Source organism: Pleurodeles waltl, chromosome 4_2, assembly GCF_031143425.1.
Source record: "Pleurodeles waltl isolate 20211129_DDA chromosome 4_2, aPleWal1.hap1.20221129, whole genome shotgun sequence".
NCBI lineage: Eukaryota > Metazoa > Chordata > Amphibia > Caudata > Salamandridae > Pleurodeles > Pleurodeles waltl.
This window is the reverse complement of record NC_090443.1, coordinates 939,686,733-939,709,002: the sequence shown is the minus strand read 5'-3', so window position 1 is coordinate 939,709,002 and position 22,270 is coordinate 939,686,733. Positions and strand designations below refer to the sequence as shown.

Here is a 22,270-nt window from a genome sequence, read left to right as displayed (position 1 = left end):
CTCTTAGCCCTTCAAACACCAGATGCGTCTATCCGCTGAGAGGGGAGGTCGGGGGAATATAGCGCACGTGCTGCCACGTTTCCCCCAATTCCAGAGAAACCCTTCTTTAGATAGACAGGTTTGCTGGGCGATGAAAAATCTAAGCCTCTTTTTTTACAGGACTGGCTTGTGTTCGCGGGTCATCATTTTAACGATGACCTTGTGGCTTGCGTGTTCTCCAGAATAGTCAAATTCAATATTTTACAGCGCCTAGAAACGAAAAGAGTACCGTTTAAAGCGCTATATAGTGTATTTATATTTAGGTATTTTATAGCGCTCACTACCGGAGTCGAAATCAATAAATTATTACGTTCTTGTCATTTTCTTCGTGCTGCGTTAGAAGAGCCCGCGGGCACGCCCTTTTTGCCGGAGGTCACTGATTGGCCGGAGCAGACACCTCTGCTAAGCCCCTAAATTAGCTGCCTAAGCTCCCCCCAATTATTGCCTGTTTACTTCTCGGGTAATCACGGGCGACGGCTGCAGTTAGTAGCCACAATGGGGCCTCGTCGTGCCTGTCCGTCGTCATTGCTGTGGAATAGTCACGCATTTGCATGTCTCTTCCTGAAACGCGATTTATATAGCGCGGTCGGCGCTCCCTCTCGTCGAGGTTGCGACCGTGGCATGGACAGTTTGCAAGGATCGCCCGTGCGAGGGCCCAGTGTGGCGTGCTTCCTTAATCTGGAAACACTGATTTTCCACTATTGCTCTCCTTGACTAGTGAGGGTGAAAGATGCCAGTTTTCTTACGCAGTATTTGCTCTTGTGGACAAGGCGGTAAGATTTAAGGAGCGTCATTTTTCTAATGATTCACTGTAACTTCTGTTGTATCTTAGTTTTCATATCCCACGAATTGGCAGCAGTGTCGTGTTTTGTTGCTGTTTTTTCAAGACGGTGCACATAAATTGTACCCGAGAGACGAGGTGCGATGTAGTAATGTCTTGGCTGTGGGAGACGGATAGAGAACCAGAAAACAGGTAGACAAATGTTGTCTACCTGATGTGACTTAACACTGTTTTGGGTAATTGAAAAACTAGACGAGAAATGCTCCCCTATTACATTATTGCCCTTTTCAGCGATGAGCTTCCTGTGCGTGTGGAGACTTGAACTGTATAACTCTGTAAACTAAAGTAGGCCCTATTTTGCGGGCAGGGCTCGGGTCGGCAGGGCTGCATCTTCAGTTTCTTTTTGAAGGACCAGGTAGTTTGCACCCGAGTACTTCTACGGGGTGTGAACCCGTAGGCTGGGTCTTTATTTATATGTGAGGGGAACGTGGGGTATAGCATCACCACCTCCAACAAGGTCATCTGTGCACAACGTTTCACGCCTTAGATGTTGATATGATAAAATGCATACTGGGTGCTGTAGTCTTGGTTCGACTAATTGTATAGATGCATCTGCTAGCTATCATATACCACTCCGCCCCCTACTGGAATCGTGGGGTCATGACAACAAGAAGTGAGGTGCAAACCGTGGTGTCTTACTGAATTACCGAGTTAGTCTCGGTATAGTCAGTGCTTTAGATGGAAAAATAGAAGTGCGGGTACTCTGTACCAGAGTACCTGCTTGTTTCTGAGAAGTGCCGGTACTCTCCAATTAAAAGTATTACGTTTTTCTTGAGATATGCCGGTATTCTCCCTCGCAAAATAAAAAAGTGCCGGTACTCAGTACCGGCCCATTTGAAGCACTGCAGTATAGTTTGTTTGAGCAGCAGGATTTCTTCATAATTACCCAGAAATCCACATACGCCAAAGAAGCTTTTTTCCCCCCTTGCCTCAAAGTCCCATTTCAGCTTAGGCAAGAACAGTAGAGCTCGTGCAACAAAGTTACTGCTGATGTCACACAGTGACACATCTGGAGGTATTTCTAGAATGGCACCTCGATCTCCAGTACCCTTGTTTTATGATGTAAAGCCTCTGCTGGGTACTAATGCAGCACTTGAGACATTGAGGTTTCTTCCTAAACTCGGATTACAAGTAGAGGGGCGCAGGCATCACTATAGAGTAGTGGTTTTCAAACTTTTCAGTGTCGCGCCCCGTTCCCCCAGTTGAAAAATAAAAATCATTGGGGCCCACCTTTACCAGGTGAAAGGAGTTTTGAAGTCACTTGAAAGAGGTACCTTGCTATTCGCGTAAGTACATTTGGTCTACAGTTTCTTCTGAACTCAGTACTCTCCTGTGAGGTAGTTCGATCTCAGTTTAGAATCATTTCTTAATCAACACACATACTGTATGAATCCTTGGTGATGGGTCTACATATGTACTTTAACAGCATCCCTGTTCCCGAGTGTAGATTTAGCGCCTTTTTGTTATCAAGGGTTCACCTTCTCGGCAAGACAGAAGAGACGCCTCGCTGTTTCTTAGGGAGGGACGAAAGTCCCCAGGCTGGAGGTGCTTTGTTCACAAGGGTGCTAAGGGGTGATGGGGCCTTTTTTCGCCTGAGCATTTCCTCATGGAAAGCAGTGGTTTGTCCTGGGTTTTTAATACAGTCTCATCAGTTGTCCCAAAAGTCTGTTGGCAACCAGTACTTCCGGGAGCAGCAGGTTGGAGATACTGGTCGTGCTAATTGCTGGTCATTCTGGTTCTAATGTGGATATTTGCAGGTGAAAATTCAATGGGGAGTGTATGGGGAGGGAACAAATAAAATGTTCAGTTGCTAAAGTCATGCAGATCATGTTAGCACTGGTAAGGAACCATGCAGGCTCCAGCTGGGGTGCAGTAAGTGAGCACGGGGGTACACTGAATCCAACGTGCATTGAATTCAATCAAGGGGTAGGTCTTCCTTGTTAGCAAACTCTAATTCGGAGAGCATGTAGGGGGCTGGTTAGCAAACTCTAATTCGGAGAGCATGTAGGGGGCTGGGCTTGGTCGCGTGCAAGCATTAATACATAGCAATAATGTATATCCCCGTTTCCTGCTTTAAACTAGGGGCAGGGACGAGGTCAGCGGTTAGGCCTCACAAAAAGGCAATGGCGGCACCATATACTCCCTTGGCACAGGAGCAATTTTCCTCAGCAATAATTGGAGGGGGCATTACATATAGGTAATTTAGGGTGCCGAGTTAACATGGCTCACCGCAGGATTTGCAATAGAACATGATGCTACTCTGCGTCTGTCGGTGTTCTCCAACCTTTAAAGCCTGGGCGGTAGAAACAGAACCCCAGTCATATACGGAATTTCTAAAGGGGCTCCTGGGGTTGGGATAGCTTGACCAGCTAGGGTTTGCATTATTACCTGTAGTGCACTTCCAGCATTTAAGGAAGGTCTGGCAAGAAATAGGGTGGGAAGGCTCCTTAACACCCTGATGGTGCCACAATGTCTGCATCTTAGGTAACTAGCAATGGGAGCTGGTAGATGGAGCTTCTGTTGTCCTTTGGTTGCATCGCGGGGTGAAAGGCTGATACACGAACATATTTAATTGCCTTAGTGGCTCGAATTGAGGGGGATGGGGGCTCCTGCCCCGGGCCACCCTATCTCTCACCTATGGCGGGTGAGATACACAATCATTTGGGAGCCCATCCCTTCATCCTTTTGAGGTCAGATCAATGAATACCAATTTTACAGTAACCAAGCTACTGCGAGTCCGTAAATGACTCGGGCAATTCAAAGAGGTACCCGTATGATACCTAGTTAGTTCCTTGTCCTTGGGTTCATCGGTATGTTTGGCAAAAACATATCTCTTCGTTCCGTGAATGGGCACTGTTTCATCATGTGGTGTTGGCAGAGAGGCACCGATGTGCGCCAGCATGACTGCACTCACATCTCATGTGTAATTGCACAGCTTACACGAGCCCCTCCCTTCTCGAGCCTTGGGGCTCCTTTCCCTGCCCAATGCAAGCCTAGCGGGGGGCATAGCAAACCCTCGCTGGGTCAATTGCAGGTTGTCTCTCTCTTCCTCATCTTAGCGGGTCGTCTCTCTCTCGCCCTGTCACTGGAACCCCTGTGGTCCCACTCCCTAGGAGGCCTGTTCCGGCCAGAACCCTATGATGCTTCAGCAACATTCTGCTGGGACCACGGCAAGCAGCTGCTCACTTGACTTATAGGCATCCTGTTGGTGGGCAGTTGAAATCTGTAAGGCAGTAACCCCCATTTCCTGTGGGAGAGGGGTGCACTTCCTCAGCAAAGGTTTTCCTTCACACGGGTGAAGATGAACGGGTTCGGTATTAGCTCTCTTCAGACAGGGCGGCGGACTCAGGAATAACTGCGGCTCCCAACTGGTTATTTGGCGGTCATTTCTTCAAGGGGCGGATGCCGCGGCGGCAAACGCCGGTATGTTCTCAGGGGAAGCAGGAGCAAGCGGCTAGGGGCCTCCCCCTGTTTGCTGCTGGCGTTGTATGCAGCCGGTGATGCATTGGAAATTACTATTCTGCTTCGCTTATGCCTCGCTTCTGTTAAACACACTCATGCTTGTTTTCTTCTGTTTCAGTAGCAGGATGGTTTATGAGTGCTCAGTCACTCCTTTGTCTGGCAGGCGGCTTACAGGTTGCCTCCGCTCTGTAAGCCCATGCCGGCAGGGGATGCGCAGCATACACTGTGGTGATCGTCGGGCTGAGAGTCGCTCACCTACAGCGACTGGTCCTGAAGGTGAAGGGGGGCGGGGGACTTCTGTTCCCAGACCTCTTTGCCGTATACAGGTGAGACTTGGTCAGCCCCCTTTTTTTGGGTGGGGTGGGCGAAGGACCTTTTGGGCCCTGGTCGCCCTTGTGGCGGAAATTGAGATAAAAAATGTGACTAGAAACAATAGGAGGGGTTCCCCAAGGTGGGGCCCCCAGGAGGACATCTGGGATAGGATCCTGAAGTTCTGAGCCAACCAGCGGATGTACACACCAGATCAGGGGGTAAGAGACCTCAGATCGCTGGGGGAGAACATGGGGCTCCAGCTCTTGGCTCCCCCCATTACACCCCAGGGCTGATTGGTGTTTGGAGGGGGGGCGGAACCCGAAACTGGAGGACAAGGTACCGTGTAGTCGGGGTAACCGTCCCTCCTAGGGATACAGGTGACACATGGGTCACCTGTGTGGTCCAAATGGTGGTTCAGGACAGGAAGGGATCCTGTCAGATTGGTTATGGTCACAAGAATTTCTCAGTAACATGTAAATAAAAACTGTTTTCCCTGTTGACTAACCTTGTCATGCTTGCTATTTGATGTTTGGCTTATTGAAGTTATGAGTCATTTTGAATTATGTCTTTTTGAAATAAAAGATACTTCTTCCAACGAGTAAAGCTTGTCGTCTCGTGTATTCCTGGCGGGGGGAGCGTGGGCCGTTTTGGAGGCCTCCGGATCCTAGGGAAAAGCGCCCGCCCCGCAGTGGGGGGGCGCGTCCCGTTAGGAGACGGGGCCTCCAAGGCCCTGGGGCACTCCCCCCCTTTCCTTCTGCCGGGGGTGCCGGAGTTCGGCCGGATTTCCGCCCTGGCGCCTCGCGAGGCGTTAGGGCGGAAGTCAATCCTGCAGGGGGCATGACGTGGGGCCGGCGTTCGCCGTGCGCCGGTTCCGGCCGGCGCATACTGGTGGGGGGCTATTTAAAGGCCCCCCCAAGAAGGCTAGACCTTCTTTTCCTGTGTGCGGCGGCGGGACCTGGCGTGCGGCCCGCGATTGTCCCACCCACCCTCTCCTTTATGTTTAGTAGTTTGGAAAGAAGTTGGGAAATTGAGATAAAAAATGTGACTAGAAACAATAGGAGGGGTTCCCCAAGGTGGGGCCCCCAGGAGGACATCTGGGATAGGATCCTGAAGTTCTGAGCCAACCAGCGGATGTACACACCAGATCAGGGGGTAAGAGACCTCAGATCGCTGGGGGAGAACATGGGGCTCCAGCTCTTGGCTCCCCCCATTACACCCCAGGGCTGATTGGTGTTTGGAGGGGGGGCGGAACCCGAAACTGGAGGACAAGGTACCGTGTAGTCGGGGTAACCGTCCCTCCTAGGGATACAGGTGACACATGGGTCACCTGTGTGGTCCAAATGGTGGTTCAGGACAGGAAGGGATCCTGTCAGATTGGTTATGGTCACAAGAATTTCTCAGTAACATGTAAATAAAAACTGTTTTCCCTGTTGACTAACCTTGTCATGCTTGCTATTTGATGTTTGGCTTATTGAAGTTATGAGTCATTTTGAATTATGTCTTTTTGAAATAAAAGATACTTCTTCCAACGAGTAAAGCTTGTCGTCTCGTGTATTCCTGGCGGGGGAGCGTGGGCCGTTTTGGAGGCCTCCGGATCCTAATGCAAGTGGTCCTAGGGTTTTCTGTGACATGGAATGTGACCCAGATCAAGACTCTGTGGTCTGGAAAACACAACATTGCACCCTCCTTTAGGAAACATGAATGCCGTCAGTTAACCAGGCTGTAGAATGGTGGCAGCAATTATAGTGGCAGAGCAGGCCTTTCTACCTGTAACTTGCTTGGGAGGGTTGCCTACTAGCCTTTTCCATGTTTTCAAGTCGGTCTTGAAGTCCCTTGTAAACAGGTCTTTTGGCCATCCATGTGGACAAGGATGATTGCTGGAGTGTTTGTAATCCATGACAGTACAGTAGGATATGTGTTGGGTTTGTCTGTTACAGAAGTATTTGAACACTCATGAATCTTAAGATGGAGGGTTGGAAAGAGCCCAAACAGCAATGCAAAGTACAGGGCTTCTCCCTAATACTACCAAAATCCTTTGAAATGGACCAGGCACGAGGGTGTAGAATATGAGGCAGAGGGTCAGAATCCATCAGTGTACGAGGGAAAGATTGCTCCCTCTTTCAATTGGAATTCTTTATTTTTCAAATGTATCATTATCCTTGAATGATTTGAGGATCCAGATATAATACGAATGCATGCATTAACATTCAAAATATATAAAAGTCATTTTGCCATTAATGTTTGAAGACCGTCTGATACTTTTTGATAATGGAAACATCTCAAAAAGTTTTAAAATAATTCACACCAAGCCAATAAAAGGCACACCGCAGAGTAAAATTTTAAAATTTCATGCAGATTTCATGCCAAATGAAAAGCTAACAAAAAAAAAACAGAATAGCTATGGACAGAATTCCTAACCATATCAACATGTGTCCCAGTAACATATGTTAATAACACATTTATTAGGAGAGCGCAAAGTTCACATTTCAAGTTAATATCAAAGGACAAAGTAATTGACATGAGAAAACACTGTTTACTGTCTCTGCTTTAGAATGACTTTACAAAATAAATTGTGTTATTAGTCAACGTATTTATTCAGTGTGCTTTTATCAATGTGCATTGATTAATACCTAGCATTATGGATTTGGTTAAATAAATTTTTCTAATTACTACACATGACAGAACAGCATGGTGCAAACCATACAGCAGATGCCCAGAGAAAAATGTCCCATTTATTATAATTGACCCCACATGCCTCTCCTGAATCATGGCATAGCTTATTCCCACAATCAATAAAGGTAATGAGCACCATATTCCAATCTGTCCCTGTGTATGTGAAGGTGTGTGTGTATTTTTTCACTGAAAGAAGTAATGGTTAGCGTGTGATATAAGACTTTAACTTACTTTTTTTTAAAACTCAGAAATTAACTAAAAAAAATTATAGTGCCGTTGTGGTTACAAACACCCCCCACCCCCCAAACACTAAAACTCATGCCCCTATCATGAACCCCTTATGACCTTACAAATGACATTGATCATCAAATGTTAAATGACTCTATTGATAACATCACTAATGACATAATATTTGATGGTTTAGTTGATATTAGACTGTGAATCTGTGAACCTTAAAACAATGTAATAAATAGGAAAATAGGCTGAATGCAGTGGTTGGCTGAATGGTCTGGTTGTTCACCCAACCTGCCATGTGTGGCCAACCCCAGCAGTGCACCACCTTGGTCACAGTGGCTTGCCAATGGCCAAGAGCCCTGTACCCAACAACTTCGACTGCTCAACCCCAACCCAGTTAACCCTTTCAGCATCTATTTTTTTTAAATTTTGGATTAAGATTTACAGATACTTCCATCAGATTTGTGAAACTTTACCCTCTTGTGGGCTTATGATAGACCTTTTGCGGGATCCAAGAAACTAGTGTCAATTTGCAGCATCTGCAATTCGGTCAACATGGGTTCATGACACTTGTCATGGATTTGTGGTCTCTTACCCATAATACTTATTCCAGGTTTGAGGCCACTGGCAGGATTTGTGGAACTCGGGCCACGCTGAGGGCCACAAACTCAGCTACAGAGTCTGCAAACCTCACAAAATCAGCAACTTAAAATATATATCTATTTTTGGGATTTCCTTTGAAGTACTCTCAGATGGTCATGGGGGAGAGGGTGTACTCATTTATTCAAAAGAAACATGTAATATATATGTAACATGTTTGTGTGCTATGATTGTATAAAATGTGGTGGTTTAAAAAGCCATACAGAACCATGCAGTATTGAAAATATTTCACAGTTCCCTTGAAATACAGGTTTTATCATCATAATTACAGCACCCAGGCCACTGTGCAGAGCTTTACCCTTGTTAGGGCTGGTAGGATTATGTGGCAATGGAGGACCAAATTATCTGGCAAGAAAAGGCAAATAATTATACAGATGTTCTGCTATTTTATTTGGATCCATTTAAACTAGAAACAATTTGTTTGAAATGTGCAAAATATGTAGCAAGTATGGTATGTTAATAGTTATGCTCTACACACTGCATACATATAAAGCATAAATATCCTAATTCCAGTAAGTGCCCATTGTTAGTTGCATAGTGAAGACAACAGCTTCAACCAACTTTCCCTTCTATAGAAGGAATGTGTTTTACAAACATTGGTATTTTCATGTAAAGTTTTACATTCTGAAGTACATAACTGTATTGTTCTCTTCTTTTTATTGAAGGCATCCACACAATATACTTCAATATTTTACTTTTTTTTTTTTACAAATAGAATTTAAAAAAAAACATCCTTCTGGTAACTACCCAAAATATAATAAACTTGTAATATAAAAACTCATACCAGGCAACACGCATAATATGGTCCAGCTTCTGGCTCTTGTCTCCTGTGACTCTTGCAAACTCTATCTATCTGTCTATCTATCTATCTATCTATCTATCTATCTATCTATCTATCTATCTATCTATCTATCTATCTATCTATCACGACTACATGTAATATATTAAATGTGTTTATTGTTAGTGATTATTGTGCTCACATCTTATTTTGACACTGGTATTGCTGCCTTACAACTGTATTTATTGTCTCTGAACATATCTGTGAAATGTGAGTGTAACAGTGGCAGGCCAGCTCCTCTACATATATCGTCTATAACTTATAGGAGGGTTCATTATCACATAGTTAATGTGTGGACACTTAAATGTACACAGTACTTCTGGTGCAAAAAAATGCTATTAATGTCTATGAAGGTGTCAATGGATTTTATGCACAACGAAACACCCTTTCACATCTATATAAGTTATCTCCAAGGAAATGTGGATATTGACAGTGGTATTACAGCCTTACAACATCCTTTAACACTGGTCAGGATCAGATTAACTTGTGAGCAAGAGAGCCTCCATCAGCCATACCCTCGCCTCATTCCCCACACCCTGTTCACCCGAAGCACACTCGTGTGTGCAGACAGAACATGGGGCATGGCCGTCAGCCAGCTCTATACCCAGGGTCCCTGAAAGCAGTGCTGGCCCCACTTCTGATCACTCTGCTTAACACGCCTTACCCTGTCTTTCTTTAACCTTCCTCCTTTTTACAGGACTCTAGTAGGTGTTTTTGCTAACCTAAGTTTAAAAGGATTTCCAAAATTTTGAAAGTTGGTTGTGAATGGGGTAAATCCTTCCTATGTTTTCCATCTTAACAGTGAGCTTTTGTTTGCTGAAAATTGGCATTTCCACCCCTGCGGACAAAACCCTGTTTCCCTGTGGTAATTAGGATGTAGTGCATAACCAAAGCATGTTGTCACGATGTGGCTGGAGAGTATTACATCTCATTGAATCCGGATTATGAATTCAGATTCAATTTTAATTCTAGGAGCTGGTTCACAACCTCAAATTAAAAGATAGCTCCAAATGTTTCTAGTTAGATTTTCTCCAAACCAGTTAAACAACTTTATAACATACCTGCTCCAAAAGATAAGTTACACCAAGCACTAACTTCTGGCCCAATTTAGGTCAACATCTTCCAGTAGTTTTAGCTGTTTTGTTGATATGCGATTTTCTATACAAATAGAACTTTTGGTTCTCCTTTTATAACTAGTTCCCCTTTAGAAAATAACCTGCATGAAATATTAGTTGAGCAACATTAGGTCATTTTTAAAAACTGTATGCAGATTTGGGAAACTAGACTAAAGAGTTTTACGGTCCAAGGAGTGTTTTCAGTGTAAAATATAAAGAGTCTCTTTTAAGAATAATATCAGCAAATATCTAAAAATGCATTTTAAAAATCCATTAAAACTGAGAGGAGATATTATTTATGATTGAAACCACTGAAATGCTTCAGTTATTTTCAGAAAACATAACCCGACTCAAATGCACTGCTCATGATGTAACTTATGATGTTAGAAATAAAATCACATTGAAATTGTGGTCGGATTCACAAGTGATATATTACATCAACATTGCCATCTTCAGTTACATCATTACTTTAAAAGCAGCTCCAAGGTTTAGGTACACAATTGTGTCCTTCGAAAGAACATATAGAGAGGAAATGATGCACGCTTATTGTGAACCCTTATTGGATATGTCATGCCACCAGAAATGTAATTAAAGTTGTCATTTCACATCATCTGTGTTTGTAGATAATAACACTGATGAAATTCCATTTACAAGCAATGCATATCCTCCTGGCTATTCATTGTAGTCACTCAACTGCAGTACCACTTTCAACACATAGATGTCCTCACAGGTACAAGAAGTACTTCTCGATTCCCACTAACAGCAAGCAGACGTGGAAAATGCATTCATTTGATGCTTTTATTTACACTTGCTTTTCTCTGTGGAGGAGGACAGGCCCCCAGCAAATAACAGGTTCATGTTGTTGCTACTTTTTTATATTTTTTTTTTTCATGAAGGAGAGGTCAAGTGTTTTTTCCTCTCCCAGGATGGGGGATGGCAGGGACAGCTACCAGCTGCCATAAGCCTTCTCTTCCACGGTTTGTGTTTGAGGGGAAAGACCCTACAAACTGACAGGCTCTCGACCTCCAAACTTATTAGGAATTCTGGAGCCTCCTGAAAAAGCCAAGAGCATGGAAGAGATGGTAGCTGTCCCCGTTTCTGCACATAAATCACCCTATGTCAGATGAGTAGACTAAAATGTGTTTCTATTTTCCTATCTAGGCTTCCGGCCTCTGCTTGATGCTAAGCCTTTGAAGTGTGCAATGGGGAAAAGTATATCATCGACACAGGTTCGACCTCTACAATTTCAGTTTACAATCGCAAATTCCAAGTATCATTAAATATTTGAACTTTTGTTTTTTTAATTTCCCTAAAAGGTAATGCATGGATTTACACCAAACCAAACCCAGAAACTAGGCTGGCCCCAAAAAAACTATCTCCTCGCTCAGGCTTGGTGTGAATCCTTTCAACAGATTTTGCTGTGTGCTTGCGCAACATATTCTATCAAAGTTTGAACGGGAAATGCAAGTTTTGGATTATTTCTTTATCATCAGCTTATTTTTTCCAGAATCAGCAGTGGGCGCATGCTTTTTCTGGAAACTTTCAAACAGCTTCGTCCGACGGTGTCAACGTTTAAATTGGTGTAATAATACGCTCTTTCAATGTAGGTGCAACTTAACCACAGCAAATAAGACGTGATGGCCTAAAAATTCTAATACTAGAGCGTGCATTGAAATTATGTAAAAAAGAAAATGCGATAAATGCTCGAATTTTTTCTGTCTGATCTCATGTATTCTAAAACAATCTTTTAAAAATGCCTGTATATGTACATATATGCATGGCTTTACGGCCAGCGGTCTTCGTTTACTACTCCGTTCAAGTGTCATTCACATTGAGATTCCATTGGCAGAGAATATCTTGTGTGGCCATGGGTTAACCCACTTCATCAGTTGGCTCTCTTGCGCTGTGATGCAGTTACCTTATCTTATGTGCACAGCATCCTTAAAAAGAAGTGTACTTCAGAGAAAGGGCTAGTGTGCCTTGGCTGCTGGGCCGCTCCCTAGTTTTTCACTATTTTTGCATTGGCCCATATTTTCCCATATGACATTGTTTGTAAAGTATAAATGTAAATAAATTACATTCTGGTCAAGGCCAGACCTATTGGTTTTGCAAATACTTGTTTAAAGCAGCTAGCAGTGTGTCCGATCTCTGTACCCTCCCCTTGGTGACATTCTGTCAGCGCTCCTTTGCCTGATGGATGGGGATGCGGAGATGGCGTACAGAGTTGATTACTCAGACAGAAGGTGCTATGCTAAACATTTACCTTTCTGCCTATGTAAGTAGCTGCATTGGGCACATATTACTCCCACCACCCCTCTTTCTGTTTATCCCAGGGCCTGAGGGGAGGCTGAGGCGGAGATGTATGAGGGCTGTTTGTGTAAAATATGCATCCCTATCCCCATTTGGCTCAGCATCTAATGGAGGTGCAAATAGGTTTCGACTTCAGAGCCCTTCATTCATCACTGGTCGAGGCACTAGCTCCCGGTCTTCCTCCAGGAAGGGAGCACGTGCACCCGGAAGACATTCCCTTGTCTCATCCAAGGCAGTTTCATTACAGATTCACCGGCAGAAATGATTTCTGATCTTACAGAGCTTTTTATTTCCTAATCAGACTACTCTCTAAAATATTTAGAATTTTGCTATTTTTTGTAAGGAATTGTTAAATGAATTACTTCACTTCTCCTTTTAGCATAACAAGAAACTAAGCTCAAAGATGTGCACATATTAAAGGTAATTAAATGTTTTAATTTTAAAAAGAAATAGATGGTATATGTTTCAAAATATGAAAAACAAATGTAAATGTCCGTTTCTTTCACATATGATAAAGTGCATCCAACTGTGTGTTGTGAAGTAATTGCAAGCCACTAGGGAGTTAAATGACAAAAACAGAGGCCGAAGGCCGAAAGAGGAGTTCCTTTTATTGCATCAGGTTTTTGCATGAGGCTGCTTTTCACACTGGGCTATGGCAGCAATTATTGTGACATCATAACCCAAACAGGAGAAGATATTTCAATGTGACAGTTATTTAATGTTATTATGGCACTTGGGGAACTATATTACAACCAGACAGTATGAAGGCAAGTGTGTAGAGTTAGTGTGACAGGCTTCCGTCTTAGAACCTGTCTCTGCCCTCCTCCTGAACACTCCAACGTTTGGCAGCAAAGCGGGGTGAAGCTCACAGACATAACATCCTATGCCTCACATCACACATTCTGCTCATCTGGGGAAACAGCCCAGATCTCCAGATGAGGGCCCGAGGCCCATTTCACTGCCTCCTGATATGCTGGGTCAGTGTCTGCACTTGGAATATAATGACTTCTCTGCTTATGTCCCGTTAGACATCGGGACAGGGTCCTGATTATGTGTTTACGATATTACAAATAATGTATAGTTCCCTAAAAGTGTGTTACCCCTGATAGGCTCCAGGCAGCAGAGTCAGGGAAGCCAAGTGCCCAGTCCAATAATCTCATTACATTGCCACAGAGTGTGCAGAAAGGCCGCAATGACACTGTCATGTTTGAGACCAAAGTTCCAAGCTAACAGAGGCCCCTGTGATAGATTTAGCATCAGAAATATATTGGTTTATTTGAAGATTAATAGAGTCGAGCTTCCTCAGTACCGGAGATTGTGCAAAGGTCAAACTCTCCCGAGCATCCTGATTCATATGTCATAAGTCGCCTGACGTCATCCATACATTTATTTGACTTTAGTAGAATGGAATATTGTGGAAAGCAACAAACATGGAACAAATCAAGTGTTACACAAATAACAGTGAACATCTGCAGACACTTAGGGAAATAACATGGTCTTGTGGCCGCCTCCCTGATCATAGAACTCTGAAAAAGAGTTTCAACTTTGTCTTCGGCACGGGATGGAAAGTATTGTAATTTTGTAAAAAAATATTAAATGTCCTTGTTTCTTAAATTATAATTGTGCCTGGTTTGAAAAAACCTCACAAGTGGCCTGTTTGCTGCCTAGTCCTGTCACAAATGTGTTTTCACCTTCCTTGCCCCTTGTCCCCTGGCACATCCTGGGTTATGTATTCTGCACCTTCACTATACTCTTATGCACACAACCTCTTCCCCGGGTACTTCTGCTACAACAAGATATTGTTCCCTGTCAACTTTTCAGCTTCTTTTTGGAATGTCTCATTTCAAAACTTAAAAATATGAAAGGGGCCGAATCCCGAAAATGCTGTGTGGCTCAAAACAACACCATTTACATTTTTTCATGATACAAAATTGTGTTTGTTTTTTTTAACAATACTTCCATTATGTGTGTATGAAGCTGAAGCAAATTACATGCTAAAGACGGGGCTTTTTGTAAAAAACTACAAATCCCTTAGGTAGGCATGGAAAGACCGCCCAATACTGATGCAATATACTTAGTCCAGAGTAGGGTAGAAACCTTTCTTTCTCCAAAGAGCAGTGATAATGGCCTCGAAGAACCTTTATTCAGTGGTCAAAGTCCTGTGTCATTCCAGTTAATCCACAGACACTAGTGCTTCTGAACCCTGCATTAAGTCAGACATGCATTTAAAGGAATAACTCATGGGGACCTTGTCATTCCCCTTAATTATGGACTGTCAATCAATGCAAAGCCTCATCATTTATTTTTTACCATAAAATAAAATACATATCAAGTAACCCAGATAACAAAGATAATAAAGATTGAATGTGCCATCTCAGATGTTGCTGATATTTACAAACTAATTAACATGAAACTCGTGTGAATGAATGATCATGGGTGTGAGAAAGAGCTTGCAAAACTATTAACTCTGTGTTATGGTCCTAAAATACTTGGGTTCCGGCAATAGCTCTATAAAAACCTGTCTCTAATTTCCTCATTGCAGGGAACGTGTGACTTCTCTAAATGCATGTAATAATAAAATGACGTGGTTTCTCAACTGTAATGAACTATTACAATTGAGTTCTGATATAACTCTAACTTCTGCCAGCGCCATCAGCCAAGTTCAATATCAGGTCACAGAGCATAAATAGGGCTGCTGTTTAAACAAGGAAACAGGAACTGGTATTTTCTTCTCTGGGTATGTTTTTCTAAATCAAACATTGATGAACAGCAATGGGGATATTCATATAGCTATGCCTATTTAGTACGCAGAGGAACAATAGAATCTCTCTGCATTTTCCTGCACATTCTGAGCCATAGTATTATTTAATCTAACCTACATTAAACTGATATAGTTTTTTTTTTAAAGTTACTAATTGCTTTTTGATGTGTTTAATTTTGCACTAAATTCCATTTTTATTTCTTATCTGCAATAATACTATCCCTTTCATGTAAACAGGAAGTCACCAAAGATTTAAGTTGTTTGTGAGAAGTTGTGACCATGCATTATAAGGAAAAAAATACCCCATTATGTACATTAGAATGAAATTGCAAGTAACTTCGGAGTTCCATGACCTTATAACTGAACTCTGCCTTTGGCATTGTTGCTATCTATGGTCACAGAACTCATCGGGGTCTTCAAATATCTTAATAATGTACAGCAGGGGGTACTTTTTCCCTCATATTAAATTGATCAATTGATGTTGTACATGAGCTATCTTTTATGTTACAGACAGATTAGTGCATCTAAATCACTTTTTTTTTTAGAAAACAAAAGTGTGTAATTTGAGTTTAAGATTATAATAGTTTTTAACTGTTGTTGCATTTCCATGGCCTATTTTGTACAAACTGACATGTTAATAGTACGAAACGTGTTGACTATCAGGGTCAAAAACAATATGTAATTCAAATGCAAGATATTCTTGATAATACATTTTGGGATATGAGGTATTCTACAAGTACAAACACACATATGTTAAGTAAAAACAAAGTGTCAGAATGACATAATTTATATTGTGTAGGGCAAATGAGGCCTTCAGTAATGGAACTTTTCTAGGTCTTCGCTTAAGATAAATGTTAAGACACAGATACGCGCATTATCATTGCACACTCACTTCAGCTGCAAGTGTTCTACCTGCTTTCTGAAACCTACAAGTCGCTTTGCTCGCTATACAGAGAGACACTTGTCTGCCAGGTTAATCAATTTAGACTGTGTGAACCGCCCATACAATGCGCATGCAGTGGAGGTTTAAAAGTATACCCATACCAACAGATAACTGGTAAAAGTCAAAAGTACCCCAAAGAGTGGTTAGATACACCATCATTGTGCACATGATATAGAATCACTAGTGCACGTTATGTTTTTTTGAAAATATTTAGAAAAGTTGTGCAATAAATACGTGAAGCCATCTTTTTCATTTTTCATGAATCCAGAAGAAATAGGTTTCCTCATGAACTTAAAACATCGAGGGTTTGCAAGTATGGAGCTCTGGTCCTTACCCACACCCTCTCCCTTTCGTTTGATTTTCCTGTTTGTGGCTGTGTAATGCCCCATGTCCAGGTCCTCCTGGCTGTCACGTTCTGCTTCTCTCTGGCTAGTGATTCCTCCCTGACCTCTCTCGCCTTTCCCTTTACTCCCAGTGGGGCCACTTACTGATTGGCGCACTCTTTGCCCAGCATTTCTGTTTGTGCTGATGATTAAAAAAAAAAGCAAGACGCGTGCTCGGGCTGTGTCTGCAGTAAAAGTAGGCTCCCTCTCCCACCTGCACCTCAACTACCCCCTCCCGTTCCCCACCAACCACGACTCACAAACACACGCACACATTAGTTTCTCCGGGGCAGACCGGCGTTGAAACTTCTCTCACCCACCCGTGCGCGCACACAGCCCGCACTGCGCGTTCACGCAGTCTCTCCTCCAGTCCCCGCCCCGGGCTCTCTCCCGCCGGGTCTGTTTGCTTATTAAAACCTCATTACGGAGACGCGGCCGGCCCTCGCGCAGCCGGTGAGCCCTATAAATTACGCACGCCTCTGTCCGAGATTGCGCCCCCGGGGCCAGAACACGAGGCCCCGCTCTTTCAAGGGCTCGAATATTAAGTAAGTAGGATGTTCGGGGGTCGGCTGGCGCATCTCGCACCCCAGGGAAAACGCGGACAAAAAACACGCACACTTCAGACTGCGATGATCTGACTGAGTGAGAGGCAGGCCGGGGCTTGGATACATTAGTTAACTCTTGGGGCGCCTAGAATGTATCCGGTGCGCGACAGGCGCTAGTTTCTTTGAAGATGTTGATTTCTTAGGAATAAATGAAAAACAGGTCGGTTGACAACTCGGTGGGTTGAGCACCAGTTGTAAAGAACTGTGTGCAACCTAAAAGCAGTGCTTGAAATGGAAAGATTAAAGTGCAGGTACATTGTGCCAGAGTACCTGCTTGTTTCTGAGAAGTGCCGGTACTCTCCAATTGAAAGTATTAAATTTTTCTTGAGATGTGCCGGTACTCCCTCTCAAAATAAAAAAGTGCCGGTACTCAGTACCGGAGAGTACCTGCCCATTTAAAGCACTGCCTAAAAGCGTTATAGTAGCTTCGGCTTTTCATCCGCCAGTGGTCGGTAAACACCAGTACCGTCTGCAGTGAGTGATAACAGCACCTAATATATCATTGTCATTATCTTGCACGTGAGGGTTCCTGTTTGTTCCTAGAGCTGGAGCCTTCTGGCAGAAAACTTTCGCTAAACAATGCAGTTTGCAGAGAATGGGTCTACGTTTTCCATTCTCAAAAAACAAACACATGTTAATTTCCCATCCTCCCTGCAAAAATAGTTCTTTCGCTGTGTTCTCAAATTCAGAGCCAAGTTACTTCGCTCGGTATAATATTAGAACCCCTAGTTTTGAACAGCCCCGTCTCCTTCGCTGCCCCCCTCCCTCCCCCAACCCTCTGAATTTTCGGGGGCGCGGATCACAGTCCGCGATCCAGTTGGTCTTTTGGGATTAGTGAGATTCAGGCTTCATGAGCGAAACACACATTAAAACCCGAACACAGAAAGTGTCCTTAAACTAGACGTTAATGTTCACTGTGGGACGGATGCCACGTTTCTCACATGGGCTGAGGTTGAAGAATAATCTGTGATGGGCCCTGAAGGCTCCAGGACATAGGCGCTAGAAGCAGGGGTACTAGGGGTGCTGCAGCTCCCCGAAATAACCAGGCCGAAGTTCAGAAACTGAATGAGCGACAAAGAAGTCTTGAATGATTCTGTCCTGTATGCAATGCCTTCAAACACGAGGGTCAAAGGCCAGGATACGTCTTCTGACAAATTGCTTCCTAATAGTTTAAAAGGGGGATTGGTGCTCACTTTTCTTTGACTGCAAAGTGAGAGGAATTTGTAAAGTTAACTCTGCGACAAGCTTGCAGCGGCACAGGGAGTGCCAACAGAAACATCTCAGAAAGCAGCATTTAAATACTTCCAAATGAACTATACAAGTATTTCAAAATATATCAGGCGCTGGGTAAGCTGAAAGGAGGCACATTTTTAAACTCTGAAGTGTGGTGGAAGAAACGATTTCAACAGACTCAAAATGAATCAAGGCGCTTTACTTGGTGATGCACAATGATTAATATTTGCGGAAACCCGTTTTCCACACATCATCATTTGTGTGCTGTATAGCTTTATCAGTAGAACTGCACGTCTGTGCAAATTTAGTGGGTGTTTCGATGAAAAATGTGCTGTCTGTGAATGACAGACGGTTACCACAGGATGCTTCTGTAATACATTTGGAACAGTCACCTCCAAAATGCATCAGCGGACACATACTACCAGTGCACTGCTGAATTGGTAGATTATTTGCTGTACTTGTGTGACTCTTGGACTCTTCACAATCCCCGTGACTTCAGTGATGTAGCACTCTGGGCAGCTCCCCCACATACACTTTGAAAATTGTTCCAGCACAACTTGCCCGGGGCAACGATTTGCACGTTGTTCTAACCTGGTAGTTAAGAAGCTACAATGTAATATTTCTCTTGTTGTCGCAATAGTAGTTGTAATTGTCACCGATAATAATGACAGCAAAACCACTAGCAACTTGTATATTAATTGGAAGCACAATAGCAATTATACTAATTGTTACAGAGACACCAAAATGTGGCACCAACAATTTCTGCCAACCAGAAGTAACCATAGCTGTGGTATTATCGGACAGAAGCAAAGCAAGAAGAGTACCAGTAGTGACTGCAATAGCATTACTAGTTGTGGTATTACAACACACTACTACCACACACTAGCAATAGTAATAATTAAAGTAATAGCGAAACCAATGCGAAATGTGATACCAATTGTCAACATAACAATAGTATTAGTTATAGTAACAGCAATACCAAAAGTAATACCTCTAGTAAGCCACAATGCTACTGGTAAATCGTAGTATCGATGTTCAACACAATTGTAATAGTTATAGTAACAGTGACACCAAAAGTAAGACCTCTAGTAACCCACACTCTTAATAGTAAATTGTGGTATCAATAGTAAACACAATTGTAATGGGTATAGTAAGAGCAATACCAATAATACCTCTAGAAAAACACCATAATAAAGGTGAATTTTGGTATCAATAGTAAACGCAAATGTAATAGTTACAGTAACAGTAATGCTTATGGTAACAGCACCACTAAGGCACAATACTTATAGTTAATCGTGACACCAATGATAACTGCTGTTACAATCTCACACCATCCGTCAGCCAGCGTGTGGTACAGCGCTGCCTTGACCCCCAGCTAGGGATGCACTTTGCAAGCACTACATATTCAGGGCGCCATCCAAGAGGGACAGTAGGCGCTGTGCATAGCGCCCAGAGGAAGCTTGACTGAACCAGCTCCCCGTCACTGCTTCTGCTAACCCAGGGCTGCGCTTTCCTACCTGTTACATGTGATGTATGTTCTGACCTTTGGTGAATGTATTGTTGCCCCTACTTCAGGACCGATGGACGAGTTGGAAGCTAAGTGGGGTCAGCTGTGTACTGTCTGTCGGGCAAGAGGCAGAGGGGGTTACAGGCCTCGACTGCTGCCAAGAACTTGGGATATTTGTACTGAAACACCATTTCCTAAGTATTTTTGGCAACCGATGCGCGAGAGACGTGGAGCGCCCACAAGTAAAATTCCACTTGTGACTTGTGCACATATGAGCTTCGTGCAAAAGGCAGAGAAGCCACGGTTCAGTGCACAGGTATCAGCCACACAAAGCTTTGTTTTTGATTTTCTTCCCCGTTTAACCATCTGACTGTTTCTGCTCGGAACTTTCTATGCAATGAAGTGTCAAACTCTGCAAAATACTTCCCGGTGACCCCTCATCTCTCCCCGACCGCTGCACTGATAAGTTGGTAGGAAAGGACGAGGCTTCAAAAGTTGCTCTGTTCCACTAAAAGGAAAGAGAGGGGCTGGGAAGATAGACAGTCTGCACCCCTACCTTGTGGCCGTGAGCTGGCGGGGTCCCCTCTGAGTGGCAGCCGGTCTGTCCTCGGGTCTCCCGGGCACCGGGCTGCGGACGGCTGTCCCAGCCTGCAGGACCCCTCCTGCTGCACCGCAGCTCCCACAGAAGCCACCACACGGTGTACTCTCTCGCGCTCTGTCTCTCCGGTGCCCTCCTTTACTCCCTCCTCCTCTGGAGCGGTCTCCGGGCCACAGGAGCTGTCATCTGCTGGAGGCCGGGCTCCGGACAAGGATTTTTAAAAGAGCTTCTCGGGAGCTTGGAGCAGCCCTGCTGCATCACCACTGGTCCCCCCGCCTGCCAATCACAGGGGGCGGGTCCCAGAGCATGCGCCTTCCCTCGCGTGGTCCCAGCCTTGTACTCGAGGCCATCCAGGTGTGAAGTCCAATTAACTCGCTGTAAGGTGATGGCAGCCACTCCTTGGATGCAGGGAAGGGGCAGGGGACCACCCTCGTGATTGATTACAATTTTGAGACGGGCATTCCGCGCAAACATCAGTATATAGCAACTGAAAATGGTGACACTGATTACTTTCGGTTCATAACAGATTGGAGAGATCTAGGCGGGTACAATTACCATTTCTAAATACCTCCACTGAAGGCTCTGCTTTGTGAATTGCACGTCCACTGGGCAATAATAATTGTATGGAAAATGGTGTAAGTAAAGTGCTTTGGACAGAAGCGCTACATTTATAGGTTGTTGCGTTGCTTGCCTTCCGCCATTGATATGGTTTCGTGTACTGTAATTTCACACGTTGAGGGTGTGTAAACCGCCAACTCTGACGGTGATCGTTTGAGTGTACTTTATAATACCTTGTTTTAGATAGCGCATTATGCTGCGTTTCTGTGGTTTTGAGCGCTAAATTCCTAACGTGTTGCTTGATAGTACATTTCCGCTATTCGTGTTTTCTCGAACATTATAGAGTTGTAAAAGATACTGTTTGGCTGCCTAATACGACAGTAACCTCTCCTGTGATTATTATTATTATTACTAATAATAATAATTAGCTTCTTTCTGCGCTTTTACCTTTTTAAAATTGTATACCATTGTACTTTATTCTTACTTAAAAAACATTTACCACGCCCTTGCAAGGCCTAACGCACTGTGCTCTGCTATGTTGTCTTACTTATGTCGCGCTGTGTTATTCAACTCTTTTAAACTGTTTGTACACTCAGAGGGTTTCAATGCGCTACGGTGTGAAAGCGGCTACTGTAAGGAGCCAACTAGTTCATTTAAAAGCGATGGACATCCCCGATGTTGCGCAGAAGACTCCCTTGCAATGAGTGCGGGTGGGTCCAAGACCCTGGCAGTGACCGGGGGTGTCGGGAAGGTCTAGCAGGCCGCGCATGCGCGTGCGTCCGTTGGGCGGCTTCAGAGGCGCAGGGACCCGACCGCATGAGCTGCCCTACAGCAGTGACCTCAGGGGGCCTCGGCTGCTCTTCACCTTGTCATTCTTTCACTTGGGCGGTGGGTGGTTCCTTCTTTTAGAGATAATGTGCCCAAAGTCGTGTGTGATTTTCAATCCGAATATTGATAGGACTTGAATTGTCACATTAGTATATGGTTCCATCTAAGGCTCGGCAGCGGTACCTCAGCACTCATACAAGGAAGGCTTTCTGTATATCGGTGGTAGTGAATTATTCTGGGCTACTTACAGACCCACGCTTATCTTCGCGCAAACGGTGCATATTTACTGTCGATTGACTCGTTCATCCATCCACCCACCTCATCCTATGTTATCCATCATCCTGCCCGCTTGAGCACACCGGTCTGTCCT

The 22,270-nt window shown here is 43.9% G+C and overlaps 1 protein-coding gene across 1 annotated transcript in view; it reads right to left on the bottom strand.

Annotated features, from left to right (window-relative positions):
• DMBX1 (diencephalon/mesencephalon homeobox 1) overlaps nt 1–20,708 on the bottom strand; it is a 49,029-nt gene extending 28,321 nt beyond the window's left edge. Inside the window, exon 1 of the mRNA XM_069232737.1 lies at nt 20,473–20,708. The gene's annotated coding sequence lies outside the window, so the exon portion shown is untranslated. The remainder of the gene's footprint in view (nt 1–20,472) is intronic.
• Between the last annotated feature and the right edge of the window lie 1,562 nt (nt 20,709–22,270).